The 17,910-nt window shown below is 46.4% G+C and overlaps 1 protein-coding gene across 1 annotated transcript in view; it reads right to left on the bottom strand.

Annotated features, from left to right (window-relative positions):
- Positions 1-17,910, bottom strand: part of LOC135515071 (ankyrin repeat and sterile alpha motif domain-containing protein 1B-like) — a 416,040-nt gene that overhangs the window by 188,480 nt on the left and 209,650 nt on the right.

Genomic DNA, 17,910 nt, shown 5'->3' with positions numbered 1-17,910 from the left:
GCAACAACAAAATAAGCAACGACAGAGAGGAAATACATAGAAAATACACAGATTTAGTGTCACGTTCGTCGTAATGAGCGGACCAAGGCGCAGCGCGAGTATAGTTCCACATATGACATGCAACTTAACACAAACAATATCCCACAAAACCCAGGTGGGGAAATGGCTACCTAAATATGATCCCCAATCAGAGGCAACGATAAACAGCTGTCTCTAATTGGGAACCATATTAGCACCAACATAGAAATAGACATACTAGAACACCCCCTAGTCATGCGCTGACCTACTACACCATAGAGAACCAAGGGCTCTCTATGGACAGGGCGTGACATTTAGCAACAAACAAATAAGCTAATAGGCAAAACTGTGACAGTATGTTTTATTCTTCTCTCTTTCTTTATAACCCTGTGTAACCAGATGTTGATATAGTAGAAAGACTGGAGACCACATATCCCAGGGTTCCCCTCTACTACTGAGAGGAGATAACCATCTCCCTCGCTGAGGCCTCTGGCCCGTCACATGACATGGGGCAAAACCAGACAGCATGACGGCCTCAAGTGTGGTTTCTGAGAAAAATTGTGTGTTTCTCCCTTCAAGTCAAAATAGAAGAAACCATAAGATCGTCCCTCCATGACTCCATTGCAACCGAGACAAAATGGCTGATGTCCTGTGTACAACCAGTTTCATGTTGTTCTATTCCTGTGACAGTATGAAAAGGTTGAGACGCAGCGGGTTGACAGAAAAACCCTTGGAACTAAATGTCCCTGTCGATATGGCATATGTGCACCCATACCAAAGGAAAACACAAAAGTGAGCAATGGAGGGCGCAGGGAAGACAGACATTACTCACCAGAGACGCATGGGCAATAGATGCCTGTTTCCCATAACGCACCACTCCATCATCATTACTGCGACATCGCCCGGGTCACCCCACCATATTTGGTTGCCGTGTGATCGTCATGGCGATGGGGGTGTGGCGTTGTCCATGACTCACCCCTGATGTGTTAATTTCCCCTGAACCCTATCAACTCCCTCCTCCTCTCCGGCTTATTGTCTCACTCCGACAGCCATTCATCTTCCTGTTAGCTGTTTCTACTACATTACCCAGACACCACTGGGTCATCAATCACGCACTGAGCGCATGCAGAGAAGATGAATCATCGTCTTTGATTGAATGATCACTCCCTAGATAATCTGTCTTGTGTATGCACACACGCACACGCACACACACACACACACACACACACACACACACACACACACACACACACACACACACACACACACACACACACACACACACACACACACACACACACACACACGTTCACTACTCAATGTGTCCTATTACACTAGCTAATATAAAACTTTAGTCTGTGTGCTCCTTTTCTCACACACCCACGTGTTGCACAGACACACAACCACACACACACACATACAACCACACACACGTGATGCAGACACACAACCACACACATACAACCACACACACGTGATGCACAGACACACACAACCATGTGAAGCACACATACACAAAAGACCAGCAGGTCCATTGAATTTGAGTCACATTACTCTAGCACACATAAAGTACCAGCCAGTGATGTCACACGTGGTTTCAGACAGTAATATTATGGTATGGGTTAACATTTCATGTCAATATGTTTACAGTCATCAGAAGTAATTACACTCCATAAAAAACTTGAGACAAAAACTGTGGCCCTGCGAATTGAGTCCCCTTATCAGTTACAGCCAACACCCTTTATACTGGGATTTCCTGATAGATGAAGAACCCAAGAGAGACTGTGTCCCAAATGGCATCCTATTACCTATATAGTGCTCTACTTTTGACTGGAGCCCTAATGCATGTGCCCTGGTCAAAAGTAGTGCACTATAAAGGAAACGGGGTGCCAATTGGGACACAACTTTTCTCTGGAGCTATCATGGGTTCCCCTTCTGGGGCTTATTAGACAACTTGGGTTCTTTGTGCAACCCATCTCTGGGTGCAGTGGTCCAGAGGGAGAAGACAGGAATGCCTGTCTTTATCCTCCACATCAAACCATCTCTCTCTTTTCTCATTCTCTATCCTCTCTGACTTCCTAATGTACATCATGTTCCCTCCCTGTCACAATATCCCTTTCATCACTTTTCTCCCACTCTGTCTGTTCTTATTTCACACTCTCTCTCTCTGTCTTTCTCTCTCTCTATCTCTCTCTCTCTCTCTGAAAGATACTGTTTTACATACATCTACAAACCAATATCCCACTCTGGCTTTTTATTCTCTCTCTTTTCCTCTTCATCCCTCAAGTTTACTCGTCTGCCTGTGTAAAGAACACACCAGCACCCCAGCCTCTCCCTCCTCCTCTCCCTCTCTCCCGTCCACCCAGCCATCTCAGGGAGAGAGGCAGTGGAGGAACTCCAAACTTACCACGGAGAGAATAAAACAGACGAGAGCAGCGGTGAACCGAGAGAACCAGAGAAAGAGAGAGAAAAAGATGAAAGCCTAGTGGATACACTCCAACTTACTTCAGAGTAACTAAAACAGTTTTACTGAATCCCGAGGAAAGGAGGGTGGAAAATGAGTTAGAGAAAAGGGCTGGTTCAGAGGAAGGGAAGGAAGTATGCTACAAGTGGGTTTGAAGCACGGATTTCCTCCCTCTCTTTTCGGTCTCCCTGTCTCTCTCTCAAACACCATTTTGTTCTATTTGTTCTCCTATCTGAATAGGTAAAAGTCATTCAACTCAAAGCGAGAGCCATTCTCTCCAGACTCCCACTCAATCAGAAAGTGTGGAAAAGGCTGGCGCACCAGAGACGCCACACCACCATCTGCATACCAAGTCAACTCAGAGGTGCTGAGGCAGTTTGTGTTACCTGTCAATAGTTGATCCCACCTCCACTTCCTGGTGTAGGGGGTGAGAAGGTTGAGTAGGTTCACGCAATGAGCTCCATGTCCAAACACAAACAAGACGGTGTCTTAAACACACACTTCTTCTCTCTCCCTCTCTCCTCTCTCTTTCCCTCCCTCTCTCCTCCCTGTCTCTCCCTCTCTCCTCCCTCTCTCTCCTCCCTCTCTCTTTATCTGTGGAGAGATAGGACACAGAGGAACTTGTGTGTCTGCCACAGGAAGGGAACAGACAAAAAGAGTCCTTCTCCGGCCACTAATTAAGCAGTGTGTGTGTGTGTGTGTGTGTGTGTGTGTGTGTGTGTGTGTGTGTGTGTGTGTGTGTGTGTCAGGCCGGTAACCCAAATAGGAAATCTGTTGATACTACAGTCACGTCCCTGGAGCTACTATCCTGCAGGACATGTGACTCTGACCCGACTGACATCTCTAAGGTTGTGTTCTGTGTGTGTGTGTGTGTGTGTGTGTGTGACTATAGAGTCACGTCCCTGGAGCTACTATCCTGCAGGACATGTGACTCTGACCTGACATCCCTCAGGTTGTGTTCTGTGTGAGTGCTTGCAGTCTTACAGGCTCTTTTCAAAAAGTTAATCTTATTTTTTAATTTCTTGACCAAAATAATACAACAATAAAGAGCAAAACAGAATAGCCACTATTCTCATTCAATCTCTCTTCCTCCCTCTCTCATTCCACATATCCCACTCCTCCTGGTTTCTGTCCCCTGAGCACTGTGCAAACAGTCTCTCCCTCTCTCTCTCTCTAACCCACTCCTCCTGGTTTCTGTCCCCTGAGCACTGTGCAAACAGTCCCTCTCCTGGTTTCTGTCCCCTGAGCACTGTGCAAACAGTCCTCCCTCTCTCTCTCTACTCCTCCTGGTTTCTGTCCCCTGAGCACTGTGCAAACAGTCTCTCCCTCTCTCTCCTCCTGGTTTCTGTCCCCTGAGCACTGTGTAAACAGTCTCCTCCTCTCTAACCCACTCCTCCTGGTTTCTGTCCCCTGAGCACTGTGCAAACAGTCTCTCTCTCTCTCTCTCTCTCTCTCTAACCCACTCCTCCTGGTTTCTGTCCCCTGAGCACTGTGCAAACAGTCTCTCCCTCTCTCTCTCTAACTCCTCCTGGTTTCTGTCCCCTGAACCCACTCCTCCTGGTTTCTGTCCCCTGAGCACTGTGCAAACAGTCTCTCCCTCTCTCTCTCTCTAACCCACTCCTCCTGGTTTCTGTCCCCTGAGCACTGTGCAAACAGTCTCTCCCTCTCTCTCTCTAACCCACTCCTCCTGGTTTCTGTCCCCTGAGCACTGTGCAAACAGTCTCTCCCTCTCCTCTCTCTAACCCACTCCTCCTGGTTTCTGTCCCCTGAGCACTGTGCAAACAGTCTCTCCCTCTCTCTCTCTCTAACCCACTCCTCCTGGTTTCTGTCCCCTGAGCACTGTGCAAACAGTCTCTCCCTCTCTCTCTCTCTAACCCACTCCTCCTGGTTTCTGTCCCCTGAGCACTGTGCAAACAGTCTCTCCCTCTCTCTCTCCTCCTCCTGGTTTCTGTCCCCCCTGAGCACTGTGCAAACAGTCTCTCCCTCTCTCTCTCTCTCTAACCCACTCCTCCTGTTTCTGTCCCCTGAGCACTGTGCAAACAGTCTCTCCCTCTCTCTAACCCACTCCCTGGTTTCTGTCCCCTGAGCACTGTGCAAACAGTCTCTCCCTCCTCCTGGTTTCTGTCCCCTGAGCACTGTGCAAACAGTCTCTCCCTCTCTCTCTCTAACCCACTCCTCCTGGTTTCTGTCCCCTGAGCACTGTGCAAACAGTCTCTCCCTCTCTCTAACCCACTCCTCCTGGTTTCTGTCCCCTGAGCACTGTGCAAACAGTCTCTCCCTCTCTCTCTCTAACCCACTCCTCCTGGTTTCTGTCCCCTGAGCACTGTGCAAACAGTCTCTCCCTCTCTCTCTCTAACCCACTCCTCCTGGTTTCTGTCCCCTGAGCACTGTGCAAACAGTCTCTCCCTCTCTCTCTCTCTAACCCACTCCTCCTGGTTTCTGTCCCCTGAGCACTGTGCAAACAGTCTCTCCTCTCTCTCTCTCTAACCCACTCCTCCTGGTTTCTGTCCCCTGAACCAGTCAACCCACTCCTCCTGGTTTCTGTCCCCTGAGCACTGTGTAAACAGTCTCTCTCTCTCTAACCCACTCCTCCTGGTTTCTGTCCCCTGAGCACTGTGTAAACAGTCTCTCCCTCTCTCTCTCTAACCCACTCCTCCTGGTTTCTGTCCCCTGAGCACTGTGTAAACAGTCTCTCCCTCTCTCTCTAACCCACTCCTCCTGGTTTCTGTCCCCTGAGCACTGTGTAAACAGTCTCTCCCCCTCTCTCTCTAACCCACTCCTCCTGGTTTCTGTCCCCTGAGCACTGTGCAAACAGTCTCTCCCTCTCTCTCTAACCCACTCCTCCTGGTTTCTGTCCCCTGAGCACTGTGCAAACAGTCTCTCTCTCTCTCTAACCCACTCCTCCTGGTTTCTGTCCCCTGAGCACTGTGCAAACAGTCTCTCCCTCTCTCCCTCCTGGTTTCTGTCCCCTGAGCACTGTGCAAACAGTCTCTCTCTCTCTCTCTAACCCACTCCTCCTGGTTTCTGTCCCCTGAGCACTGTGCAAACAGTCTCTCCCTCTCTCTCTCTCTACCCACTCCTCTGTCCCCTCACTGGTTTCTGTCCTGGTTTCTGTCCCCTGAGCACTGTGCAGCACTGTGTCCCCTGAAACAGTCTCTCTCTCTCTAACCCACTCCTCCTGGTTTCTGTCCCCTGAGCACTGTGCAAACAGTCTCTCCCTCTCTCTCTCTAACCCACTCCTCCTGGTTTCTGTCCCCTGAGCACTGTGCAAACAGTCTCTCCCTCTCCCTCTCTAACCCACTCCTCCTGGTTTCTGTCCCTGAGCACTGTGCAAACAGTCTCTCCCTCTCTCTCTCTAACCCACTCCTCCTGGTTTCTGTCCCCTGAGCACTGTGCAAACAGTCTCTCCCTCTCTCTCCCACTCCTCCTGGTAACCCACTCCTCCTGGTTTCTGTCCCCTGAGCACTGTGTAAACAAACAGGTTTCTGTCCCCTGAGCACTGTGCAAACAGTCTCTCCCTCTCTCTCTCTAACCCACTCCTCCTGGTTTCTGTCCCCTGAGCACTGTGTAAACAGTCTCTCCCTCTCTCTCTAACCCACTCCTCCTGGTTTCTGTCCCCTGAGCACTGAGCACCCACTGGTTTCTGTCCCCTGAGCACTGTGTAAACAGTCTCTCCCTCTCTCTCCCACTCCTCCTAACTGTGCAAACAGTCTCAACCCACTCCTCCTGGTTTCTGTCCCCTGAGCACTGTGCAAACAGTCTCTCCCTCTCTCTAACCCACTCCTCCTGGTTTCTGTCCCCTGAGCACTGTGCAAACAGTCTCTCCTCTCTAACCCACTCCTCCTGGTTTCTAGCACCACTCCTCCTCCTGGTTTCTGTCCCCTGAGCACTGTGCAAACAGTCTCTCCCTCTCTCTCTCTAACCCACTCCTCCTGGTTTCTGTCCCCTGAGCACTGTGCAAACAGTCTCTCCTCTCTCTAACCCACTCCTCCTGGTTTCTGTCCCCTGAGCACTGTGTAAACCCAGGTCTGTCCCCTGAGCACTGTGTAAACAGTCTCTCTCTCTAACCCACTCCTCCTGGTTTCTGTCCCCTGAGCACTGTGTAAACAGTCTCTCCTCTCTCTCTCTCTAACCCACTCCTCCTGGTTTCTGTCCCCTGAGCACTGTGTAAACAGTCTCTCTCTCTCTCTCTAACCCACTCCTCCTGGTTTCTGTCCCCTGAGCACTGTGCAAACAGTCTCTCCCTCTCCCTCTCTAACCCACTCCTCCTGGTTTCTGTCCCCTGAGCACTGTGCAAACAGTCTCTCCTCTCTAACCCACTCCTCCTGGTTTCTGTCCCCTGAGCACTGTGCCAGTCTCTCCCTCTCTCTCTCTAGCCCACTCCTCCTGGTTTCTGTCCCCTGAGCACTGTGCAAACAGTCTCTCTCTCTCTAACCCACTCCTCCTGGTTTCTGTCCCCTGAGCACTGTGTAAACAGTCTCTCCCTCTCTCTCTAACCCACTCCTCCTGGTTTCTGTCCCCTGAGCACTGTGTAAACAGTCTCTCCCTCTCTCTAACCCACTCCTCCTGGTTTCTGTCCCCTGAGCACTGTGCAAACAGTCTCTCCCTCTCTCTCTAACCCACTCTCCTGGTTTCTGTCCCCTGAGCACTGTGTAAACAGCCCCCCCTCTCTCTCTAACCCACTCCTCCTGGTTTCTGTCCCATGAGCACTGTGCAAACAGTCTCTCCCTCTCCCTCTCTAGCCCACTCCTCCTGGTTTCTGTCCCCTGAGCACTGTGTAAACAGTCTCTCCCTCTCTCTAGCCCACTCCTCCTGGTTTCTGTCCCCTGAGCACTGTGCAAACAGTCTCTCCCTCTCTCTCTCTAGCCCACTCCTTTTTCCCTTGCAGTTCAGACTGCAGCAGATATGAAGGACGCTGTAATTCACTGGCATTTCCTCATATTTGATTAGAGGAGGGGGTCGGGGGTCAGGAACCGCTGTAGAGGAACGGGGCATGAGAGGACAATAGTCCCTCTGAGACCATCCCACAACACAACGCTCCTGACCTCACACGGGGGGGGGGGGGGAGAGAGAGAGAGAGAGAGAGAGAGGGGGGAGATAGAGGGGGAGAGAGGGGGGGGGGCTAGCCTCTAAGAATGGTATTACACTCAGTGGACAGCTACCTCAGCATTAGCTTACTGAGCTCCACCCGGGTAAATCCTCTCCTTTCAGGAAATTACTCCACCTCCCCAACATGGCCTCCCTGAGTAGAGCCGGAGCCAGCAACAGTTTCCCTGAGCACCATTACTAACCCCATGGACTTGAGAAAACTGCTAGAGCAGGGCCCTCAAGGTACACAGCCATGGGGAGTGCTCCATATCACTCAGGTGTATGGTCATTTTGTTAGTTAGTAAGGGCTTATTCAGGTCTGAGTATGGATGACGAATCAAGACTGTTGATCTATTGGGATTTTATTTGATTTCCATTACTTCAGTGCAAAAATTAGGATGATTGTAATGGTGATGACAACGACGATGACAATAGTGAATACGAAAACGTAGCTCTTCCCTGGATAGAACTGCCTGATTTGGACACAGTGATGACATCGGCATTCATTACTCCTGGAACATACTGTACACACCTTCTCTTCATTAACAAGGTGTAACTATAGCAACCAGTTGAGTCATCTGAGCACGGAACATCTGCAGTCTCCAGAGTAGAACATCAAGGACAGACTCTTCATCAGAACCTCAGACAGGTGCGCCAACCAACTGATCAACTTTTCTAGTGAACGTTCGCCTTTCATTTGTGTCTTGAGAAAGGTCTAGCAGCCGAAATCTCGATATTACAGTTCGAGATGCACCGAAATCTTCAAGAGATACAGAAAATGAACCAGAGAAAATGTTTACCGCTGATCAATGGGCACATTAGGTTCTACTCACACTGATATGAAATCTGCTTGTGGATTGATTGACACAGTATCCATCAAATCATTGGTTCGCATAACTCTGAACCAGATAAGACAACACAAACAGATCTAGGACCATGCTAGTGTCCTTTGTCGCATCAAATAATACTAGGGGAGCGATTATCTCGCATTGATAGATCACTTTATACAGAAAAACATCTGCCAACTCTGACTTGTTTTTCAGTCCTCGTTTAGCTAGTGTAGGTCTCTGACTTGTCCCTCTGTCCTCGTTTAACTAGTGTAGGTCTCTGACTTGTCCCTCTGTCCACGTTTAACTAGTGTAGGTCTCTGACTTGTCCCTCTGTCCTCGTTTAACTAGTGTAGGTCTCTAACTTGTCCCTCTGTCCTCGTTTAGCTAGTGTAGGTCTTTGACTTGTCCCTCTGTCCTCGTTTAACTAGTGTAAGTCTCTGACTTGTCCCTCTGTCCTCGTTTAACTAGTGTAGGTCTCCAACTTGTTTTTCAGTCCTTGTTTAACTAGTGTAGGTCTTTGACTTGTCCCTCTGTCCTCGTTTAACTAGTGTAAGTCTCTGACTTGTCCCTCTGTCCTCGTTTAACTAGTGTAGGTCTCCAACTTGTTTTTCAGTCCTTGTTTAGCTAGTGTAGGTTTCTACTTGTCCCTCTGTCCTCGTTTAACTAGCGTAGGTCTCTAACTTGTTTTTCAGTCCTCGTTTAGCTAGTGTAGGTCTCTGACTTGTTTTTCAGTCCTCGTTTAGCTAGTGTTGGTCTCTAACTTGTTTTTCAGTCCTCGTTTAGCTAGTGTAGGTCTCTGACTTATTTTCAGTCCTCGTTTAGCTAGTGTAGGTCTCTGACGTTTTTCAGGCCTCGTTTAGCTAGTGTAGGTCTCTAACTTGTTTTTCAGTCCTCGTTTAGCTAGTGTAGGTCTCTGACTTGTTTTGCAGTCCTCGCTTAGCTAGTGTAGGTCTCCAACTTGTTTTTCAGTCCTCGTTTAGCCAGTGTAGGTCCCTAACTTGTTTTTCAGACCTCGTTTAGCTAGTGTAGGTCTCTGACTTGTTTTTCAGGCCTTGTTTTAGTGTAGGTCTCTAACTTGTTTTTCAGGCCTCGTTTAGCTAGTGTAGGTCTCTAACTTGTTTTTCAGTCCTCGTTTAGCCTCGACTTGTTTTCAGGCCTTGTTTAGCTAGGTCTCTCTGACTTGTTTTTCAGGCCTTGTTTAGCTAGTGTAGGTCTCTAACTTGTTTTTCAGTCCTCGTTTAGCTAGTGTAGATCTCTGACTTGTTTTTCAGGCCTTGTTTAGCTAGTGTAGGTCTCTAACTTGTTTTTCAGGCCTCGTTTAGCTAGTGTAGGTCTCTAACTTGTTTTTCAGTCCTCGTTTAGCTAGTGTAGGTCTCTGACTTGTTTTCAGGCCTTGTTTAGCTAGTGTACGTCTCTGACTTGTTTTTCAGGCCTTGTTTAGCTAGTGTAGGTCTCTAACTTGTTTTTCAGTCCTCGTTTAGCTAGTGTAGGTCTCTGACTTGTTTTTCAGGCCTCGTTTAGCTAGTGTAGGTCTCTAACTTGTTTTTCAGTCCTCGTTTAGCTAGTGTAGGTCTCTGACTTGTTTTTCAGGCCTCGTTTAGCTAGTGTAGGTCTCTAACTTGTTTTTCAGTCCTTGTTTAGCTAGTGTAGGTCTCTAACTTGTTTTTCAGTCCTCGTTTAGCTAGTCTAGGTCTCTGACTTGTTTTTCAGGCCTCGTTTAGCTAGTGTAGGTCTCTGACTTATTCTTCAGCCCTCCAATGACACCAAGCACCAGTATCCAGCGGCCATTCCTATAATTATGTGAAGCAGATTATATACTGCAGAAATGCCACTTTCCAAGGAGATGATTTCTGCCTCCACTTGGATTCCACAGCAACTTCCTTATCACTTGTGAGGAACAGAGCTGAATCATAAAATATGGCAAGTTGTATATTAGCTGGTTATGAAGGCCTGGGGTGACTCAGTCATTATGACTCTCTAGGAGGGACCATAAAGTATATATGACACAGTGGGGACCCTTAGTATGTGTGGTAGAGGAAGATCATTTATGACTCTTGTAGAGTGGCTGTATGGTCCAACTGTTAAATCATACCAGAGAGAGGTATGGAAATGGGGAGAGAGAGAGAGAGAGAGAGAGAGAGGCAGGGAGAGGCAGAGAGATAGGTAGACAGGGATGCCTAGGAGAGGAGAGATGGGTTAGAGAGAAGAGAGAGACAGAGAGAGACAGAGAGAGACAGAGAGAGACAGAGAGAGACAGAGAGATAGGTAGACGGGGATGCCTAGGAGAGGAGAGATGGGTTAGAGAGAAGAGAGAGACAGAGAGAGACAGAGAGAGACAGAGAGAGAGGTAGACGGGGATGCCTAGGAGAGGAGAGGTGGGTTAGAGAGAAGAGAGACAGAGAGAGACAGAGAGAGACAGAGAGAGACAGAGAGATAGGTAGACGGGGATGCCTAGGAGAGGAGAGATGGGTTAGAGAGAAGAGAGAGACAGAGAGAGAGGTAGACAGGGATGCCTAGGAGAGGAGAGATGGGTTAGAGAGAAGAGAGAGACAGAGAGAGAGTAGACAGGGATGCCTAGGAGAGGAGAGATGGGTTAGAGAGAAGAGAGAAACAGAGAGAGAGGTAGACGGGGATGTCTAGGAGAGGAGAGATGGGTTAGAGAGAAGAGAGAGACAGAGAGAGAGGTAGACAGGGATGCCTAGGAGAGGAGAGATGGGTTAGAGAGAAGAGAGAGACAGAGAGAGAGGTAGACGGGGATGCCTAGGAGAGGAGAGATGGGTTAGAGAGAAGAGAGAGACAGAGAGAGAGGTAGACAGGGATGCCTAGGAGAGGAGAGATGGGTTAGAGAGAAGAGAACGTTCCCAAACATGCCACTTTCACTGCTGTACCCCAAAACCACAGCATTTTAATAGGTATAATTTAAAGGACAGATGACATTAACCATAAAAAACTACAACGCCCTTGAATATTGCCTTGAACCTCAGTGGACTTCTTGTGCAATGGCTTGGGACTTTGAATAAGTGCACCAAAGAAGACATTTGCGTAATATGTTTATTTTCTCCTATCACAGCCATTTAACTTACCTATGTTGTATGTATGGGGACAAAAGAAGGGGGGGTAGTCATTTAAAAAACACGACAACCACTATTATTTCACACAGAGTGAGGCCATATAATTTATGTGATTTGTTCAGCCAAATTTGACTTCTGAACTAATTTAGGCTTGTCGACTTACTATAGGCACTGTACAGTATCTAGAAGGATATCTTGGAAATGGTGAAGTGAGCTGCACATTTAAACTTAGTGTACTTATCTGGAGTCAATTGCATATTACTGATGAACAGAAATTGCAAAGTAGAACCCACATAGGCAAACACTGTATTACGTTGTCTAATAGCATCATAGCCAACATTAGCAACGCCAGCCGAGACTGAACCTCAGCAGGAGACAGTGAGTTGTGAGAAAATGCTGACTTGACTAGAAGGATTAGCCCGTGGGAACCAATCTCATGCTAACTGTATTAGCTAATGTATGAATATTTAACATGGAAATGCCAGGGAAGATAAATAGTGTTGCACATAAATATTAGCGACGGTAACACGATCATAAACTAACTGTGTTGGTTGTTTGGATTATGAGAGAGTAATGACACACACTTGGGTAAGCACGCATACACATACACACAAACTAACGTGTGCTCATAAGCACACACAAACACACAACCACCTGCGTGGACACACACACACACAATGCATCAACCATAAATACGAGCTGAAAAAGCATAATCACATATTTCTGATGAAAAGTCATCAGAGCGCTCAACAGAACAGTGTCTGTCTACAGTCGTAGCCCAACGTTTTGAGAATGACACGAATATTAATTTTCACAAAGTCTACTGCTTCAGTGTCTTTAGATATTTTTGTCAGATGTTACTATGGAAAACTGAAGTATAATTACAAGCATTTCATACGTGTCAAAGGCTTTTATTGACAATTACATGAAGTTGATGCAAAGAGTCAATATGTGCAGTGTTGACCCTTCTTTTTCAAGACCTCTGCAATCCGCCTTGACATGCTGTCAATTATCTTCTGGGCCACATCCTGACTGATGGCAGCCCATTATTGCATAATTAATGTTTGGAGTTTGTCAGAATTTGTGTGTTTTCGTTTGTCCACCCGCCTCTTGAGGATTGACCACAAGTTCTCAACGGGATTAAGGTCTGGGGAGTTTCATGGCGATGGGCCCAAAATATCGATGTTTTGTTCCCAGAGCCACTTAGTTATCACTTTTGCCTTATGGCGAGGTGCTCCATCATGTTGGAAAAGGCATTGTTCATCACCAAACTGTTCCTTGATGGTTGGGAGAAGTTGCTCTCGGAGGATGTGTTGGTACCATTCTTTATTCATGGCTGTGTTCTTTGGTAAAATTGTGAGTGAGTCCACTCCCTTAGCTGAGAAGCAACCCCACACATGAATGGTCTCAGGATGCTTTACTGTTGGCATGACACAGGACTGATGGTAGAGCTCACCTTGTCTTCTCCGGACAAGCTTTTTTCCAGATGCCCCAAACAATCGGAAAGGGGATTCATCAGAGAAAATGACTTTACCCCAGTTCTCAGCAGTCCAATCCCTGTACCTTTTGCAGAATACCAGTCTGCCCCTGATGTTTTTCCTGGAGAGAAGTGGCTTCTTTGCTGCCCTCCTTGACACCAGGCCATCCTCCAAAAGTCTTCACTTCACTGTGCGTGCAGATGCACTAACCATGGTTGACAAAGGAAGAACAATGATTCCAAGCACCACCCTCCTTTTGAAGCTTCCAGTCTGTTATTCGAACTCAATCAGCATGACAGAGTGATCTCCAGCCTTGTCCTCATCAACACTCACACCTGTGTTAACGAAAGAATCACTGACATGATGTCAGCTGGTCCTTTTGTGTCAGGGATGAAATGCAGTGGAAATGCTTTTTGGGGATTCAGTTCATTTGCATGGCAAAGAGGGACTTTGCAATTAATTGTAATTCATCTGATCACACTTCATAACATTCTGGAGTATATGCAAATCACCATCATACAAACTGAGGCAGCAGACTTTGTGAAAATTAATGTTTGCGTCATTCTCAAAACTGTTTGCCACGAACACACTCGGTCAGTTGTTTTTATGAAATAGATTACATGAAATGGTTCTTAATAATTGCTAAAGTTTGTATTTCTACTGGCTCCATGACGGCCTTTAGGCGGACCCCTGTTAAGTAGCAGCCAGCTGTTCCGTTTTCATGATGGCTAGCAGCTAACGGTAGCAGTGCTAGCCCACCAAGGGTTTTATCCACAGCTGGAAAATGATTTCCACAAGATGCAGATCAGGTGGAACTGGAAAATTGACAGGGATTTGTCTGCCCTAAATGTACCACCATCAAGCATCTCAGGGAAGAGATCCTCTGGCTGCAAGCTCAGCTGAGAGAAAAGGAAACTTGCTTTCTAAGTACACCGACCTTGCTGTAACTCCGTTTTAAATGCATCCTATAGCAAAGCTGAATTTGTATGTATTAGGGATCCCATTGGCTGTTGAAAAGGCCGCAGCTGCTCTTCCTGGGGTCCAAACACATTAAGACACTTATTAAAGAAAAGATAAAACAGTACATCATTTAAAATTTTTACACCACTACATATCAACAATACAACTTGTATAACACCACAATACAACAATATTACAATGCACGTGTATGTAGAGTGCATGTGCTAGAGCTTGTGTGTGTATGAGTGTATCTGTTCATGTGTGTCTTTTCACAGTCCCCGCTGTTCCATTAGGTGTATTTTGACCTGTTTTTGAAATCTGATTCTACTGCTTGGATCTGCATTCCACCTAATGTGGAATAGAGTCCCATGTAGTCATTGCTCTATGTAGTGCTGTGTGCATCCCATAGTCTGTTCTGGACTTGGGGACTGTAAAGAGACCTTGTGTCATGTCTTGTGGGGTATGCATGGGTGTCCGAGCTGTATGCTAGTAGTTTAACAGACATGGTATGGTACTGATCCAGTCCTCCCTGTCAGAAAAAGCAACAGAGGACTTAGAAAACATATGAACTCCTACAGAAATGGCTGGTCATTTGTTTTTATTTTTTATTTAACCAAGCAAGTCAGTTAAGAACAAATTCTTATTTAAAATGACGGCCTAGGAACAGTGGGTTAACTGCCTTGTTCAGGGGCAGAAAGACATATGTTTTTTACCTTGTCTGCTTGGGGATTCAATCTAGCAACCTTTCAGTTACTGGCCCAACGCTCTAACCACTAGGCTACCTGCCGCCTCTTCACAATCCCCACTGCTTCATTAGGTGTATTTTTACCTGTTTTTTAAAATCTGATTCTACTGCTTGGATCAGTTACATGTAGAGGCCACCAAAGTACTGCCCGACTATCTTTACTGATTTCTCTGAACTATGCTCTATTGTCCTTAAGAACTATGATAAAATCATTGTGTTGGGCGATTTTAATTTTCATGTTGACTAAGAGACTGACCCCAAGGCCATCAAACATATTCATCTTTTGAACTCTATGGACTTTATCTAACTTGTTACCGGGTTCACCCATAACCGCAACAACACTCTGGACCTGGTTATTTCCAAGGGGCTTTCTACTGGGCACACCCATAACCACAGCCATACTCTGGACCTGGTTATTACCAAGGGGCTTTCTACTGTGCCAACCCATAACCGCGACCACACTCTGGACCTGGTTATTACCAAGGGGCTTTCTACTGGTCTCATCCATAACCACAGCCATACTCTGGACCTGGTTATTACCAAGGGGCTTTCTACTGGGCTCACCCATAACCACAGCCATACTCTGGACCTGGTTATTACCAAGGGGCTTTCTACTGTGCCAACCCATAACCGTGACCACACTCTGGACCTGGTTATTACCAAGGGGCTTTCTACTGGGCTCATCCATAACCACAGCCATACTCTGGACCTGGTTATTACCAAGGTGCTTTCTACTGGGCCCCCCCATAACCGCGACCACACTCTGGACCTGGTTATTACCAAGGGGCTTTCTACTGGGCCCCGCCATAACCGCGACCACACTCTGGACCTGGTTATTACCAAGGGGCTTTCTACTGGGCCCCCCCATAACCGCGACCACACTCTGGACCTGGTTATTACCAAGGGGCTTTCTACTGGGTCCACCCATAACCGCGACCACACTCTGGACCTGGTTATTACCAAGGGGCTTTCTACTGGGCCCACCCATAACCGCGACCACACTCTGGACCTGGTTATTACCAAGGGGCTTTCTACTGGGCCCCCCCATAACCGCGACCACACTCTGGACCTGGTTATTACCAAGGGGCTTTCTACTGGGCCCACCCATAACCGCGACCACACTCTGGACCTGGTTATTACCAAGGGGCTTTCTACTGGGCCCCCCCATAACCGCGACCACACTCTGGACTTGGTTATTACCAAGGGGCTTTCTACTGGGCCCCACCATAACCGCGACCACACTCTGGACCTGGTTATTACCATGGGGCTTTCTACTGGGCCCACCCATAACCACGACCACACTCTGGACCTGGTTATTACCAAGGGGCTTTCTATTGACATATCCTCTATTGGTGATGTTGCTTTATCTGATCACCACTCCATATTTGTTACTACCTTGCTGCCCATAGTGCAGTATAATACTGAACGCATTATTAAGAAACACTATCTTACCTCTGACATTGATACAGATGTTATTGAGTGTATGAACAACACTCCACCACCTATTCTGCCTTCTTCTTGTGATGATTTATCTGATAACTTTTATAGCATATTAAAAGGCAACCATTGATGCCATAGCTCCAGTAAAGTTGAAAAAGGCCTCATCCAAACAGAGATGGGGAGGAAACTAATACATTTAATTGAGCGGAATTGAGCGGAAGTGGAGAAAGTCAAAGTTGCAGGTCCATTATGAGGGGCGGCAGAGTAGCCTAGTGGTTAGAGCGTTGGACTAGTAACTGAAAGGTTTCAAGTTCGAATCCCCGAGCTGACAAGATACAAATCTGCCGTTCTGCCCCTGAACAGGCAGTTAACCCACTATTCCTAGGCCGTCATTGAAAATAAGAATTTGTTCTTAACTGACTTGCCTAGTAAAATAAAGGTAAAATAAAAAAATAAAAAATAAAAGTCATTCAGTTTAATTTGTTATGTGATGTTTAATTTGATATGTTATGCTCTTATGTTTGTTGTAATGTAAATATATTTTTATTTTCATTGTTTTATTCCTGTGAAGCACATTATGTTGCATTCCATGTCTGAAAGCTTGATTTGATACTTAACGCATTCCCTGTCTGAAAGCTTGGCTTGATACTTAATGCATTCCATGTCTGAAAGATTGATTTGATACTTCATGCATTCCATGTCTGAAATCTTGATTTGATACTTAATGCATTCCCTGTTTGAAAGCTTGGTTTGATACTTAATGCATTCCATGTCTTAAAGCTTGATTTGATACATAATGCATTCCATGTCTGAAAGCTTGGTTTGATACTTAATGCATTCCATGTCTGAAAGCTTGATTTGATACATAATGCATTCCATGTCTGAAAGCTTGATTTGATACTTAATGCATTCCATGTCTGAAAGCTGGATTTGATACTTAATGCATTCCATGTCTGAAAGCTGGATTTGATACTTAATGCATTCCATGTCTGAAAGCTTGATTTGATACTTAATGCATTCCCTGTCTGAAAGCTGGATTTGATACTTAATGCATTCCATGTCTGAAAGCTGGATTTGATACTTAATGCATTCCATGTCTGAAAGCTGGATTTGATACTTAATGCATTCCCTGTCTGAAAGCTGGATTTGATACTTAATGCATTCCCCATGAATATTAGCCATGTGAAACGAATGTAATTACACACAAACACACGCACACTTATCTCCACTTATCTTACATGTTTTACATTTGAGTCAGTCAGCAGACGCTCTCATCCAGAGAGACTTACAGTAGTGAGTTCATACCATGGGAATCGAACCCACGACCCTGGCATTGAAGGCGCCATTCTCTACCAACTGAGCCACATGGGACACCGATACCTCCTGAACAGCCTTCCTTCAACTGCATATACATGACGTTTTCATTGTAACGTTAGTCACATAGCAGATACTCTTATCCAGAGGGGTAGGTGCCTTGCTCAAGGGCACATCGGCAGATGTTTCACCTAGTTGGGGTTTCGAACCAGCACATTGGAACACTCCAACCAGTGTGTTCTGTGGAGCAAACCATCGCACAAGACATCGAGGGGGTGTTTCTCAATGACCAATTTTAATAACAATAGTCACATATGTAACATATTCAATTGTATTGAAGTCTGTATAAGAACAAAGTGGAAAGTTATATTTCATCAAAACAATTTGATCTTGGTCATGACTGATATGAAACTCATACATCTGACCCCACCTCTTCCTCTGTTCCCCAAGACTCTCTCTTATCAGACCTCCAGAACCTCTGTTCTTTTCCCCTCGAGGACAC

This window comes from Oncorhynchus masou, chromosome 26, assembly GCF_036934945.1.
Source record: "Oncorhynchus masou masou isolate Uvic2021 chromosome 26, UVic_Omas_1.1, whole genome shotgun sequence".
NCBI classification, from domain to species: Eukaryota; Metazoa; Chordata; class Actinopteri; order Salmoniformes; family Salmonidae; genus Oncorhynchus; species Oncorhynchus masou.
Note: the sequence above shows the minus strand (reverse complement) of the source record. Positions and strands in the feature narration are given on the sequence as shown.